The sequence below is a fragment of the Daphnia carinata genome, chromosome 2 (genome assembly GCF_022539665.2).
Source record: "Daphnia carinata strain CSIRO-1 chromosome 2, CSIRO_AGI_Dcar_HiC_V3, whole genome shotgun sequence".
Taxonomy (NCBI): domain Eukaryota; kingdom Metazoa; phylum Arthropoda; class Branchiopoda; order Diplostraca; family Daphniidae; genus Daphnia; species Daphnia carinata.
Window position 1 is genome coordinate 2,537,384 of NC_081332.1, and position 15,399 is coordinate 2,552,782.

General features: G+C 34.4%; 1 long non-coding RNA gene across 1 annotated transcript; it reads left to right on the forward strand.

The window, feature by feature from the left end:
• The first annotated feature begins 13,729 nt into the window (after positions 1 to 13,729).
• On the forward strand, positions 13,730 to 14,435 carry LOC130701705 (uncharacterized). Its single transcript, XR_009004186.1, has 4 exons — positions 13,730 to 13,854; positions 13,924 to 14,025; positions 14,122 to 14,235; positions 14,297 to 14,435. It is a non-coding gene; the product is annotated as an uncharacterized LOC130701705 (long non-coding RNA).
• Positions 14,436 to 15,399: the final 964 nt, after the last annotated feature.

Consider the following 15,399-nt stretch of genomic DNA (forward strand, 5'->3'; position numbering starts at 1 on the left):
TTTAAAGTTATAATTAAATCAAACACATCTCAATCGACGTAACTTTTCATTCTGCGTCGAATGGATTCATTCCCAGCGTTCTATCTCTAACCGTTCAAAAGTTAGCATTTTTAAAATTTTCAAAGCCATCTAGCGGTCGCATTTCAAGTTATAATTAAATCAAACACATCTCAATCGACGTAACTTTTCATTCTGCGTCGAATGGATTCATTCCCAGCGTTCTAGCATATACGGTTCAAAAGTTAGCATTTTTAAAATTTTCAAAGCCATCTAGCGGTCGCATTTCAAGTTATAATTAAATCAAACACATCTCAATCGACGTAACTTTTCATTCTGCGTCGAATGGATTCATTCCCAGCGTTCTATCTCTAACCGTTCAAAAGTTAGCATTTTTAAAATTTTCAAAGCCATCTAGCGGTCGCATTTCAAGTTATAATTAAATCAAACACATCTCAATCGACGTAACTTTTCATTCTGCGTCGAATGGATTCATTCCCAGCGTTCTATCATATACCGTTCAAAAGTTAGCATTTTTAAAATTTTCAAAGCCATCTAGCGGTCGCATTTCAAGTTATAATTAAATCAAACACATCTCAATCGACGTAACTTTTCATTCTGCGTCGAATGGATTCATTCCCAGCGTTCTATCTCTAACCGTTCAAAAGTTAGCATTTTTAAAATTTTCAAAGCCATCTAGCGGTCGCATTTCAAGTTATAATTAAATCAAACACATCTCAATCGACGTAACTTTTCATTCTGCGTCGAATGGATTCATTCCCAGCGTTCTATCTCTAACCGTTCAAAAGTTAGCATTTTTAAAATTTTCAAAGCCATCTAGCGGTCGCATTTCAAGTTATAATTAAATCAAACACATCTCAATCGACGTAACTTTTCATTCTGCGTCGAATGGATTCATTCCCAGCGTTCTAGCATATACGGTTCAAAAGTTAGCATTTTTAAAATTTTCAAAGCCATCTAGCGGTCGCATTTCAAGTTATAATTAAATCAAACACATCTCAATCGACGTAACTTTTCATTCTGCGTCGAATGGATTCATTCCCAGCGTTCTATCTCTAACCGTTCAAAAGTTAGCATTTTTAAAATTTTCAAAGCCATCTAGCGGTCGCATTTCAAGTTATAATTAAATCAAACACATCTCAATCGACGTAACTTTTCATTCTGCGTCGAATGGATTCATTCCCAGCGTTCTATCATATACGGTTCAAAAGTTAGCATTTTTAAAATTTTCAAAGCCATCTAGCGGTCGCATTTCAAGTTATAATTAAATCAAACACATCTCAATCGACGTAACTTTTCATTCTGCGTCGAATGGATTCATTCCCAGCGTTCTATCTCTAACCGTTCAAAAGTTAGCATTTTTAAAATTTTCAAAGCCATCTAGCGGTCGCATTTCAAGTTATAATTAAATCAAACACATCTCAATCGACGTAACTTTTCATTCTGCGTCGAATGGATTCATTCCCAGCGTTCTATCTCTAACCGTTCAAAAGTTAGCATTTTTAAAATTTTCAAAGCCATCTAGCGGTCGCATTTCAAGTTATAATTAAATCAAACACATCTCAATCGACGTAACTTTTCATTCTGCGTCGAATGGATTCATTCCCAGCGTTCTATCTCTAACCGTTCAAAAGTTAGCATTTTTAAAATTTTCAAAGCCATCTAGCGGTCGCATTTCAAGTTATAATTAAATCAAACACATCTCAATCGACGTAACTTTTCATTCTGCGTCGAATGGATTCATTCCCAGCGTTCTATCTCTAACCGTTCAAAAGTTAGCATTTTTAAAATTTTCAAAGCCATCTAGCGGTCGCATTTCAAGTTATAATTAAATCAAACACATCTCAATCGACGTAACTTTTCATTCTGCGTCGAATGGATTCATTCCCAGCGTTCTAGCATATACGGTTCAAAAGTTAGCATTTTTAAAATTTTCAAAGCCATCTAGCGGTCGCATTTCAAGTTATAATTAAATCAAACACATCTCAATCGACGTAACTTTTCATTCTGCGTCGAATGGATTCATTCCCAGCGTTCTAGCTCTACCGTTCAAAAGTTAGCATTTTTAAAATTTTCAAAGCCATCTAGCGGTCGCATTTCAAGTTATAATTAAATCAAACACATCTCAATCGACGTAACTTTTCATTCTGCGTCGAATGGATTCATTCCCAGCGTTCTATCTCTAACCGTTCAAAAGTTAGCATTTTTAAAATTTTCAAAGCCATCTAGCGGTCGCATTTCAAGTTATAATTAAATCAAACACATCTCAATCGACGTAACTTTTCATTCTGCGTCGAATGGATTCATTCCCAGCGTTCTAGCATATACGGTTCAAAAGTTAGCATTTTTAAAATTTTCAAAGCCATCTAGCGGTCGCATTTCAAGTTATAATTAAATCAAACACATCTCAATCGACGTAACTTTTCATTCTGCGTCGAATGGATTCATTCCCAGCGTTCTATCTCTAACCGTTCAAAAGTTAGCATTTTTAAAATTTTCAAAGCCATCTAGCGGTCGCATTTCAAGTTATAATTAAATCAAACACATCTCAATCGACGTAACTTTTCATTCTGCGTCGAATGGATTCATTCCCAGCGTTCTAGCATATACGGTTCAAAAGTTAGCATTTTTAAAATTTTCAAAGCCATCTAGCGGTCGCATTTCAAGTTATAATTAAATCAAACACATCTCAATCGACGTAACTTTTCATTCTGCGTCGAATGGATTCATTCCCAGCGTTCTCTATCTCTAACCGTTCAAAAGTTAGCATTTTTAAAATTTTCAAAGCCATCTAGCGGTCGCATTTAAAGTTATAATTAAATCAAACACATCTCAATCGACGTAACTTTTCATTCTGCGTCGAATGGATTCATTCCCAGCGTTCTAGCATATACGGTTCAAAAGTTCAATCGACGTAACTTTTCATTCTGCGTCGAATGGATTCATTCCCAGCGTTCTATCTCTAACCGTTCAAAAGTTAGCATTTTTAAAATTTTCAAAGCCATCTAGCGGTCGCATTTCAAGTTATAATTAAATCAAACACATCTCAATCGACGTAACTTTTCATTCTGCGTCGAATGGATTCATTCCCAGCGTTCTATCTCTAACCGTTCAAAAGTTAGCATTTTTAAAATTTTCAAAGCCATCTAGCGGTCGCATTTCAAGTTATAATTAAATCAAACACATCTCAATCGACGTAACTTTTCATTCTGCGTCGAATGGATTCATTCCCAGCGTTCTATCTCTAACCGTTCAAAAGTTAGCATTTTTAAAATTTTCAAAGCCATCTAGCGGTCGCATTTCAAGTTATAATTAAATCAAACACATCTCAATCGACGTAACTTTTCATTCTGCGTCGAATGGATTCATTCCCAGCGTTCTATCTCTAACCGTTCAAAAGTTAGCATTTTTAAAATTTTCAAAGCCATCTAGCGGTCGCATTTCAAGTTATAATTAAATCAAACACATCTCAATCGACGTAACTTTTCATTCTGCGTCGAATGGATTCATTCCCAGCGTTCTATCTCTAACCGTTCAAAAGTTAGCATTTTTAAAATTTTCAAAGCCATCTAGCGGTCGCATTTCAAGTTATAATTAAATCAAACACATCTCAATCGACGTAACTTTTCATTCTGCGTCGAATGGATTCATTCCCAGCGTTCTATCTCTAACCGTTCAAAAGTTAGCATTTTTAAAATTTTCAAAGCCATCTAGCGGTCGCATTTCAAGTTATAATTAAATCAAACACATCTCAATCGACGTAACTTTTCATTCTGCGTCGAATGGATTCATTCCCAGCGTTCTATCTCTAACCGTTCAAAAGTTAGCATTTTTAAAATTTTCAAAGCCATCTAGCGGTCGCATTTAAAGTTATAATTAAATCAAACACATCTCAATCGACGTAACTTTTCATTCTGCGTCGAATGGATTCATTCCCAGCGTTCTATCTCTAACCGTTCAAAAGTTAGCATTTTTAAATTTTTCAAAGCCATCTAGCGGTCGCATTTCAAGTTATAATTAAATCAAACACATCTCAATCGACGTAACTTTTCATTCTGCGTCGAATGGATTCATTCCCAGCGTTCTATCTTTAACCGTTCAAAAGTTAGCATTTTTAAAATTTTCAAAGCCATCTAGCGGTCGCATTTCAAGTTATAATTAAATCAAACACATCTCAATCGACGTAACTTTTCATTCTGCGTCGAATGGATTCATTCCCAGCGTTCTATCTCTAACCGTTCAAAAGTTAGCATTTTTAAAATTTTCAAAGCCATCTAGCGGTCGCATTTCAAGTTATAATTAAATCAAACACATCTCAATCGACGTAACTTTTCATTCTGCGTCGAATGGATTCATTCCCAGCGTTCTAGCATATACGGTTCAAAAGTTAGCATTTTTAAAATTTCAAAGCCATCTAGCGGTCGCATTTCAAGTTATAATTAAATCAAACACATCTCAATCGACGTAACTTTTCATTCTGCGTCGAATGGATTCATTCCCAGCGTTCTATCTCTAACCGTTCAAAAGTTAGCATTTTTAAAATTTTCAAAGCCATCTAGCGGTCGCATTTAAAGTTATAATTAAATCAAACACATCTCAATCGACGTAACTTTTCATTCTGCGTCGAATGGATTCATTCCCAGCGTTCTATCTCTAACCGTTCAAAAGTTAGCATTTTTAAAATTTTCAAAGCCATCTAGCGGTCGCATTTCAAGTTATAATTAAATCAAACACATCTCAATCGACGTAACTTTTCATTCTGCGTCGAATGGATTCATTCCCAGCGTTCTAGCATATACGGTTCAAAAGTTAGCATTTTTAAAATTTTCAAAGCCATCTAGCGGTCGCATTTCAAGTTATAATTAAATCAAACACATCTCAATCGACGTAACTTTTCATTCTGCGTCGAATGGATTCATTCCCAGCGTTCTATCTCTAACCGTTCAAAAGTTAGCATTTTTAAAATTTTCAAAGCCATCTAGCGGTCGCATTTCAAGTTATAATTAAATCAAACACATCTCAATCGACGTAACTTTTCATTCTGCGTCGAATGGATTCATTCCCAGCGTTCTATCTCTAACCGTTCAAAAGTTAGCATTTTTAAAATTTTCAAAGCCATCTAGCGGTCGCATTTCAAGTTATAATTAAATCAAACACATCTCAATCGACGTAACTTTTCATTCTGCGTCGAATGGATTCATTCCCAGCGTTCTATCTCTAACCGTTCAAAAGTTAGCATTTTTAAAATTTTCAAAGCCATCTAGCGGTCGCATTTCAAGTTATAATTAAATCAAACACATCTCAATCGACGTAACTTTTCATTCTGCGTCGAATGGATTCATTCCCAGCGTTCTATCTCTAACCGTTCAAAAGTTAGCATTTTTAAAATTTTCAAAGCCATCTAGCGGTCGCATTTCAAGTTATAATTAAATCAAACACATCTCAATCGACGTAACTTTTCATTCTGCGTCGAATGGATTCATTCCCAGCGTTCTATCTCTAACCGTTCAAAAGTTAGCATTTTTAAAATTTTCAAAGCCATCTAGCGGTCGCATTTCAAGTTATAATTAAATCAAACACATCTCAATCGACGACGAAACTTTCATTCTGCGTCGAATGGATTCATTCCCAGCGTTCTATCTCTAACCGTTCAAAAGTTAGCATTTTTAAAATTTTCAAAGCCATCTAGCGGTCGCATTTCAAGTTATAATTAAATCAAACACATCTCAATCGACGTAACTTTTCATTCTGCGTCGAATGGATTCATTCCCAGCGTTCTAGCATATACGGTTCAAAAGTTAGCATTTTTAAAATTTTCAAAGCCATCTAGCGGTCGCATTTCAAGTTATAATTAAATCAAACACATCTCAATCGACGTAACTTTTCATTCTGCGTCGAATGGATTCATTCCCAGCGTTCTATCTCTAACCGTTCAAAAGTTAGCATTTTTAAAATTTTCAAAGCCATCTAGCGGTCGCATTTCAAGTTATAATTAAATCAAACACATCTCAATCGACGTAACTTTTCATTCTGCGTCGAATGGATTCATTCCCAGCGTTCTATCTCTAACCGTTCAAAAGTTAGCATTTTTAAAATTTTCAAAGCCATCTAGCGGTCGCATTTAAAGTTATAATTAAATCAAACACATCTCAATCGACGTAACTTTTCATTCTGCGTCGAATGGATTCATTCCCAGCGTTCTATCTCTAACCGTTCAAAAGTTAGCATTTTTAAAATTTTCAAAGCCATCTAGCGGTCGCATTTCAAGTTATAATTAAATCAAACACATCTCAATCGACGTAACTTTTCATTCTGCGTCGAATGGATTCATTCCCAGCGTTCTAGCATATACGGTTCAAAAGTTAGCATTTTTAAAATTTTCAAAGCCATCTAGCGGTCGCATTTCAAGTTATAATTAAATCAAACACATCTCAATCGACGTAACTTTTCATTCTGCGTCGAATGGATTCATTCCCAGCGTTCTATCTCTAACCGTTCAAAAGTTAGCATTTTTAAAATTTTCAAAGCCATCTAGCGGTCGCATTTAAAGTTATAATTAAATCAAACACATCTCAATCGACGTAACTTTTCATTCTGCGTCGAATGGATTCATTCCCAGCGTTCTATCTCTAACCGTTCAAAAGTTAGCATTTTTAAAATTTTCAAAGCCATCTAGCGGTCGCATTTCAAGTTATAATTAAATCAAACACATCTCAATCGACGTAACTTTTCATTCTGCGTCGAATGGATTCATTCCCAGCGTTCTATCATATACGGTTCAAAAGTTAGCATTTTTAAAATTTTCAAAGCCATCTAGCGGTCGCATTTCAAGTTATAATTAAATCAAACACATCTCAATCGACGTAACTTTTCATTCTGCGTCGAATGGATTCATTCCCAGCGTTCTATCTCTAACCGTTCAAAAGTTAGCATTTTTAAAATTTTCAAAGCCATCTAGCGGTCGCATTTCAAGTTATAATTAAATCAAACACATCTCAATCGACGTAACTTTTCATTCTGCGTCGAATGGATTCATTCCCAGCGTTCTAGCATATACGGTTCAAAAGTTAGCATTTTTAAAATTTTCAAAGCCATCTAGCGGTCGCATTTCAAGTTATAATTAAATCAAACACATCTCAATCGACGTAACTTTTCATTCTGCGTCGAATGGATTCATTCCCAGCGTTCTATCTCTAACCGTTCAAAAGTTAGCATTTTTAAAATTTTCAAAGCCATCTAGCGGTCGCATTTCAAGTTATAATTAAATCAAACACATCTCAATCGACGTAACTTTTCATTCTGCGTCGAATGGATTCATTCCCAGCGTTCTATCTCTAACCGTTCAAAAGTTAGCATTTTTAAAATTTTCAAAGCCATCTAGCGGTCGCATTTCAAGTTATAATTAAATCAAACACATCTCAATCGACGTAACTTTTCATTCTGCGTCGAATGGATTCATTCCCAGCGTTCTATCTCTAACCGGTTGAAAAGTTAGCATTTTTAAAATTTTCAAAGCCATCTAGCGGTCGCATTTCAAGTTATAATTAAATCAAACACATCTCAATCGACGTAACTTTTCATTCTGCGTCGAATGGATTCATTCCCAGCGTTCTATCTCTAACCGTTCAAAAGTTAGCATTTTTAAAATTTTCAAAGCCATCTAGCGGTCGCATTTAAAGTTATAATTAAATCAAACACATCTCAATCGACGTAACTTTTCATTCTGCGTCGAATGGATTCATTCCCAGCGTTCTATCTCTAACCGTTCAAAAGTTAGCATTTTTAAAATTTTCAAAGCCATCTAGCGGTCGCATTTAAAGTTATAATTAAATCAAACACATCTCAATCGACGTAACTTTTCATTCTGCGTCGAATGGATTCATTCCCAGCGTTCTATCTCTAACCGTTCAAAAGTTAGCATTTTTAAAATTTTCAAAGCCATCTAGCGGTCGCATTTCAAGTTATAATTAAATCAAACACATCTCAATCGACGTAACTTTTCATTCTGCGTCGAATGGATTCATTCCCAGCGTTCTAGCATATACCGTTCAAAAGTTAGCATTTTTAAATTTTTCAAAGCCATCTAGCGGTCGCATTTCAAGTTATAATTAAATCAAACACATCTCAATCGACGTAACTTTTCATTCTGCGTCGAATGGATTCATTCCCAGCGTTCTAGCATATACGGTTCAAAAGTTAGCATTTTTAAAATTTTCAAAGCCATCTAGCGGTCGCATTTCAAGTTATAATTAAATCAAACACATCTCAATCGACGTAACTTTTCATTCTGCGTCGAATGGATTCATTCCCAGCGTTCTATCTCTAACCGTTCAAAAGTTAGCATTTTTAAAATTTTCAAAGCCATCTAGCGGTCGCATTTCAAGTTATAATTAAATCAAACACATCTCAATCGACGTAACTTTTCATTCTGCGTCGAATGGATTCATTCCCAGCGTTCTATCTCTAACCGTTCAAAAGTTAGCATTTTTAAAATTTTCAAAGCCATCTAGCGGTCGCATTTCAAGTTATAATTAAATCAAACACATCTCAATCGACGTAACTTTTCATTCTGCGTCGAATGGATTCATTCCCAGCGTTCTATCTCTAACCGTTCAAAAGTTAGCATTTTTAAAATTTTCAAAGCCATCTAGCGGTCGCATTTCAAGTTATAATTAAATCAAACACATCTCAATCGACGTAACTTTTCATTCTGCGTCGAATGGATTCATTCCCAGCGTTCTATCTCTAACCGTTCAAAAGTTAGCATTTTTAAAATTTTCAAAGCCATCTAGCGGTCGCATTTCAAGTTATAATTAAATCAAACACATCTCAATCGACGTAACTTTTCATTCTGCGTCGAATGGATTCATTCCCAGCGTTCTATCTCTAACCGTTCAAAAGTTAGCATTTTTAAAATTTTCAAAGCCATCTAGCGGTCGCATTTCAAGTTATAATTAAATCAAACACATCTCAATCGACGTAACTTTTCATTCTGCGTCGAATGGATTCATTCCCAGCGTTCTATCTCTAACCGTTCAAAAGTTAGCATTTTTAAAATTTTCAAAGCCATCTAGCGGTCGCATTTCAAGTTATAATTAAATCAAACACATCTCAATCGACGTAACTTTTCATTCTGCGTCGAATGGATTCATTCCCAGCGTTCTATCTCTAACCGTTCAAAAGTTAGCATTTTTAAAATTTTCAAAGCCATCTAGCGGTCGCATTTCAAGTTATAATTAAATCAAACACATCTCAATCGACGTAACTTTTCATTCTGCGTCGAATGGATTCATTCCCAGCGTTCTATCTCTAACCGTTCAAAAGTTAGCATTTTTAAAATTTTCAAAGCCATCTAGCGGTCGCATTTCAAGTTATAATTAAATCAAACACATCTCAATCGACGTAACTTTTCATTCTGCGTCGAATGGATTCATTCCCAGCGTTCTATCTCTAACCGTTCAAAAGTTAGCATTTTTAAAATTTTCAAAGCCATCTAGCGGTCGCATTTCAAGTTATAATTAAATCAAACACATCTCAATCGACGTAACTTTTCATTCTGCGTCGAATGGATTCATTCCCAGCGTTCTATCTCTAACCGTTCAAAAGTTAGCATTTTTAAAATTTTCAAAGCCATCTAGCGGTCGCATTTAAAGTTATAATTAAATCAAACACATCTCAATCGACGTAACTTTTCATTCTGCGTCGAATGGATTCATTCCCAGCGTTCTAGCATATACGGTTCAAAAGTTAGCATTTTTAAAATTTTCAAAGCCATCTAGCGGTCGCATTTCAAGTTATAATTAAATCAAACACATCTCAATCGACGTAACTTTTCATTCTGCGTCGAATGGATTCATTCCCAGCGTTCTATATCTAACCGTTCAAAAGTTAGCATTTTTAAAATTTTCAAAGCCATCTAGCGGTCGCATTTCAAGTTATAATTAAATCAAACACATCTCAATCGACGTAACTTTTCATTCTGCGTCGAATGGATTCATTCCCAGCGTTCTATCTCTAACCGTTCAAAAGTTAGCATTTTTAAAATTTTCAAAGCCATCTAGCGGTCGCATTTCAAGTTATAATTAAATCAAACACATCTCAATCGACGTAACTTTTCATTCTGCGTCGAATGGATTCATTCCCAGCGTTCTATCTCTAACCGTTCAAAAGTTAGCATTTTTAAAATTTTCAAAGCCATCTAGCGGTCGCATTTAAAGTTATAATTAAATCAAACACATCTCAATCGACGTAACTTTTCATTCTGCGTCGAATGGATTCATTCCCAGCGTTCTAGCATATACGGTTCAAAAGTTAGCATTTTTAAAATTTTCAAAGCCATCTAGCGGTCGCATTTCAAGTTATAATTAAATCAAACACATCTCAATCGACGTAACTTTTCATTCTGCGTCGAATGGATTCATTCCCAGCGTTCTATCTCTAACCGTTCAAAAGTTAGCATTTTTAAAATTTTCAAAGCCATCTAGCGGTCGCATTTCAAGTTATAATTAAATCAAACACATCTCAATCGACGTAACTTTTCATTCTGCGTCGAATGGATTCATTCCCAGCGTTCTAGCATATACGGTTCAAAAGTAAAAGTAGGTACGATAGAAATTTAAGGCCCGAAAAAACAATAAGCCCGACTTTTACCTAAAAAATATTATCAATAAAACTAGATAACTATACATGATTTAGATGCTAAATTTAACAAGAATCACGAATTTGAAATTAGTTTTTATGTAGACTTTCTGGTTTTTGAGTTCTTTTAAATATAAAGTAGGTACGATAGAAATTTAAGGCCCGATTCCCGACGCTGTGATGTTCGTTTTCTGTGTTGTCAGAATAAGTTTTCCTACGTTAAGCATCCATATTTTTGAAGAAAGTGATGATGGTTTGATTCGCAGAGGAATCGTTTAATTCTTTTTTTGTCGTATTCCCCGAAAGAAACTAACAAATCCAATTAGGAACGAACAGCACACAGGGTGTTGTCGAAGAGGAACACGTAGTCTAGATTATGAGAACAAATTTGAAATTCTAGACAATGCTCTTGAGCAATGTGTCCGTTGTAAGATTTATTTTCTATATTGGCATAATAGTATTGTTAGAAAATCATGAATTGTTTTCTTCCTTTTAGGTTTTTGACTTCGTTTAATGTTGTGGCTGAATGGACAATGAGAGATTGAATCAACAACATATCAAGTGGGCAGCTCATGGTCAAACTCGTTTGGCATAAAGGTATCATTTAATTGGGAATATTTGTTCATGTCAATACAAGTATTTGCATAGGTTTTCTTCATAGGGGCTTTAGCACCAAACATTTTTTCTTCTTTAGGGTTTGTTAGATAAGGGTGGAGGCAGCTTTAACAATTTAGATCTAGCACCTATTAGACTGGTGGTGTTGGCCCCGTGAATCTTATCGTCTTCAAGCTGGGTGAAAAAACAATGAGTATTTAGTTATCAAAATTACCTGAGGCATGTGTAAATATTCTAATTATTCTTTGTTGAAGTTCAGTTGGTTTAGTGCAACATCCTCACAAAAATGGGACAAGACTTAACAAAAAGAGCATATAGATGCAGTGTCAAACTGTACCAGTGAGTACCAGAGTAATGTGACAAACATTCATGATGGTGATTAATCTTCACACAGCTAACATTTAGTTGGTACTATTATATGTTTTATAAATTCAGTTATAATTTAATTCATCTTGTTATTTAGTGGAATATAATTTATTTCAGTTTTTCTAATGCAGTTTGGAAGCCACTTGGAGTAAACCTTTCGTCAGTTACTCACAAAAAAAGATTGGCAAATCTAGTCCTGAGAGATCACTTTTTTGTCAAGGAAATACTGGAAATTGGTATTGAAAAGGTCATTAACAGAAAATTTTTGTATTTCATCAGTTTATTCCTATATTTAACATGGTTGTTCAGAAATGCCATGGAATCTAAAAGCACTTGACAAAAAACATTTTGATTGTTCTCGTACCACATTAGATCGAAATTGCTTGTCCAATGGTACCAATCCATTAATGAAAACAATCTATTAGACAAAAATGTATGATTGACTGATCATAATCTGTGTAAATTTTATATAATTCTTATAATTCTAGGTATTCAACCATGGCATGTTGACCAGCTATCTGCGGAGTGAAAATCTACTTGACAGTGTTCAACCAGTTAAGTACATTTTACAAAAGATTCTGAGAATTGCAAAAGTTATGTGAACAAATTTTTTTGGAGAAATTCTAGGTAAAATGAAAGCCATTTCACAATACAGCTGAATAGCTATGAAATGCAACCAATCCAGGAACTGAGTGTGTTGAACAACCAAACTTATCTTGGAGAGCTGCAGAAAGAGAATGGAACATTACCCTGCCAAACACCTGCTTCCAAATGGTAGTTTTAATTATTTGTTTTTACAAGATATATTCAGTCAATTCTTCAAAAACTGTTCTTTTTCACAGGTCAATGGCAGGGGTCTTATTCACTGTCTGATGAATTTAAGTTTAAACAAGATATTGCTTTTGATTACCTCTGCTGGTAACTTTTATATTCCTAGTTAAGATATGGCTTTCATCAAAAAGGGTTGAAACTAACATCTAACTTTTTTTTCTTCTTCTCCAAAGAGCTGCTTAGGAAGTTAGCTAGAGTGACGAAGATGTGTCATCACAGCAGAATAAGTGTAAAAAGCAAGTTGTTCAGCAAAACGAGTGCCTTGCATTATTTACCACTATTTTACGATATTGAGCTGATGATACCTGGTAAACCTGCAATTTGTTTTTATGTAGACTTCATGGTTTTTGAGTTATGTCAAAAATAAAAGTAGGTACGATAGAAATTTAAGGCCCGAAAAAACAATAAGCCCGACTTTTAATTAAAAAATTATTATCAATAAAACTAGATAATTATATATGATTTAGATGCTAAATTTAACTAGAATAAAACGAATATGAAATTAGATTTTTCATTTGTAGAATTTATGGTTTTTGAGTTATTTTAAATATAAAAGTAGGTACGATAGAAATTTAAGGCCCGAAAAACAATAAGCCCGACTTTTAACTAAAAAATTATTAACAATAAAACTAGATAATTATATATGATTTAGATGCTAAATTTAACAAAAATCACGAATTTGAAATTCATTTTTTTGTAGAATTTATGGTTTTTGAGTTATTTTAAATATAAAAGTAGGTACGATAGACATTTAAGGCCCGAAAAAACAATAAGCCCGACTTTTAGTTAAAAAATTATTATCAATAAAACTAGATAACTATATATGATTTAGATGCTAAATTTAACAAGAATCACGAATATGAAATTTGTTTGTATGTAGACTTAATGGTTTTTGAGTTATTTTAAATATAAAAGTAGGTACGATAGAAATTTAAGGCCCGAAAAAAAACAATAAGCCCGACTTTTACCTAAAAAATATTATCAATAAAACTAGATAACTATGCATGATTTAGATGCTAAATTTAACAAGAATCACGAATTTGAAATTAGTTTTTATGTAGACTTTCTGGTTTTTGAGTTATTTTAAATATAAAGTAGGTACGATAGAAATTTAAGGCCCGATTCCCGAACGCTGTGATGTTCGTTTTCTGTGTTTTCAGAATAAGTTTTCCTATGTTAAGCATCCATATTTTTGAAGAAAGTGATGATGGTTTGTTTCGCAGAGGAATCGTTTAATTTTCTCTTTTTCTCGTATTCCCCGAAAGAAACTAAGAAATCCAATGAGGAACGAACAGCACACAGGGTGTTGTCGAAGAGGAACACGTAGTCTAGATTATGAGAACAAATTTGAAATTCTAGACAATGCTCTTGAGCAATGTGTCCGTTGTAAGATTTATTTTCTATATTGGCATAATAGTATTGTTAGAAAATCATGAATTGATTTCTTCCTTTTAGGTTTTTGACTTCGTTTAATGTTGTGGCTGAATTGGACAATGAGAGATTGAATCAACAACATATCAAGTGGGCAGCTCATGGTCAAACTCGTTTGGCATAAAGGTATCATTTAATTGGGAATATTTGTTCATGTCAATACAAGTATTTGCATAGGTTTTCTTCATAGGGGCTTTAGCACCAAACATTTTTCTTCTTTAGGGTTTGTTAGATAAGGGTGGAGGCAGCTTTAACAATTTAGATCTAGCACCTATTAGACTGGTGGTGTTGGCCCCGTGAATCTTATCGTCTTCAAGCTGGGTGAAAAAACAATGAGTATTTAGTTATCAAAATTACCTGAGGCATGTGCAAATATTCAAATAATTCTTCGTTGAAGTTCAGTTGGTTTCGTGCAACATCCTCACAAAAATGCAACAAGACTTAACAAATAGAGCATATAGATGCAGTGTCGATCTGTACCAGTGAGTACCAGAGTAATGTGACAAGCATTCATGATGGTGATTAATCTTCACACAGCTAACATTTAGTTGGTACTATTATATGTTTTATAAATTCAGTTATAATTTAATTCAGCTTGTTATTTAGTGGAATATAATTTATTTCAGTTTTTCTGATGCAGTTTGGAAGCCACTTGGAGTAAACCTTTCGTCAGTTACTCACAAAAAAAGATTGGCAAATCTGGTCCTGAGAGATCACTTTTTTTGTCAAGGAAATACTGGAAATTGGTATTGAAAAGGTCATTAACAGAAAATTTTTGTATTTAATCAGTTTATTCTTATATTTAACATGGTTGTTCAGAAATGCCATGGAATCTAAAAGCACTTGACAAAAAAAACATTTTGATTGTTCTCGTACCTGCATTAGATCGAAATTGCTTGTCCAATGGTACCAATTCATTAATGAAAACAATCTATTAGACAAAAATGTATGATTGACTGATCATCATCTGTGTAAATTTATATATAATTCTTATAATTCTAGGTATTCAACCATGGCATGTTGACCAGCTATCTGCGGAGTGAAAATCTACTTGACAGTGTTCAACCAGTTAAGTAGCTGAATAGCTATGAAACACAACCAATCCAGGAACTGAGTGTGTTGAACAACCACACTTATCTTGGAGAGCTGCAGAAAGAGAATGGAACATTACCCTGCCAAACACCTGCTTCCAAATGGTAGTTTTAATTATTTGTTTTTACAAGATATATTCAGTCAATTCTTCGAAAAACTGTTCTTTTTCACAGGTCAATGGCAGGGGTCTTATTCACTGTCTGATGAATTTAACTTTAAACAAGATATTGCTTTTGATTACCTCTGCTGGTAACTTTTATATTCCTAGTTAAGATGTGGCTTTCATCAAAAAGGGTTGAAACTAACATCTAACTTTTTTTTTCTTCTTCTCCAAAGAGCTGCTTAGGAAGTTAGCTAGAGTGACGAAGATGTGTCATCACAGCAGAATAAGTGTAAAAAGCAAGTTGT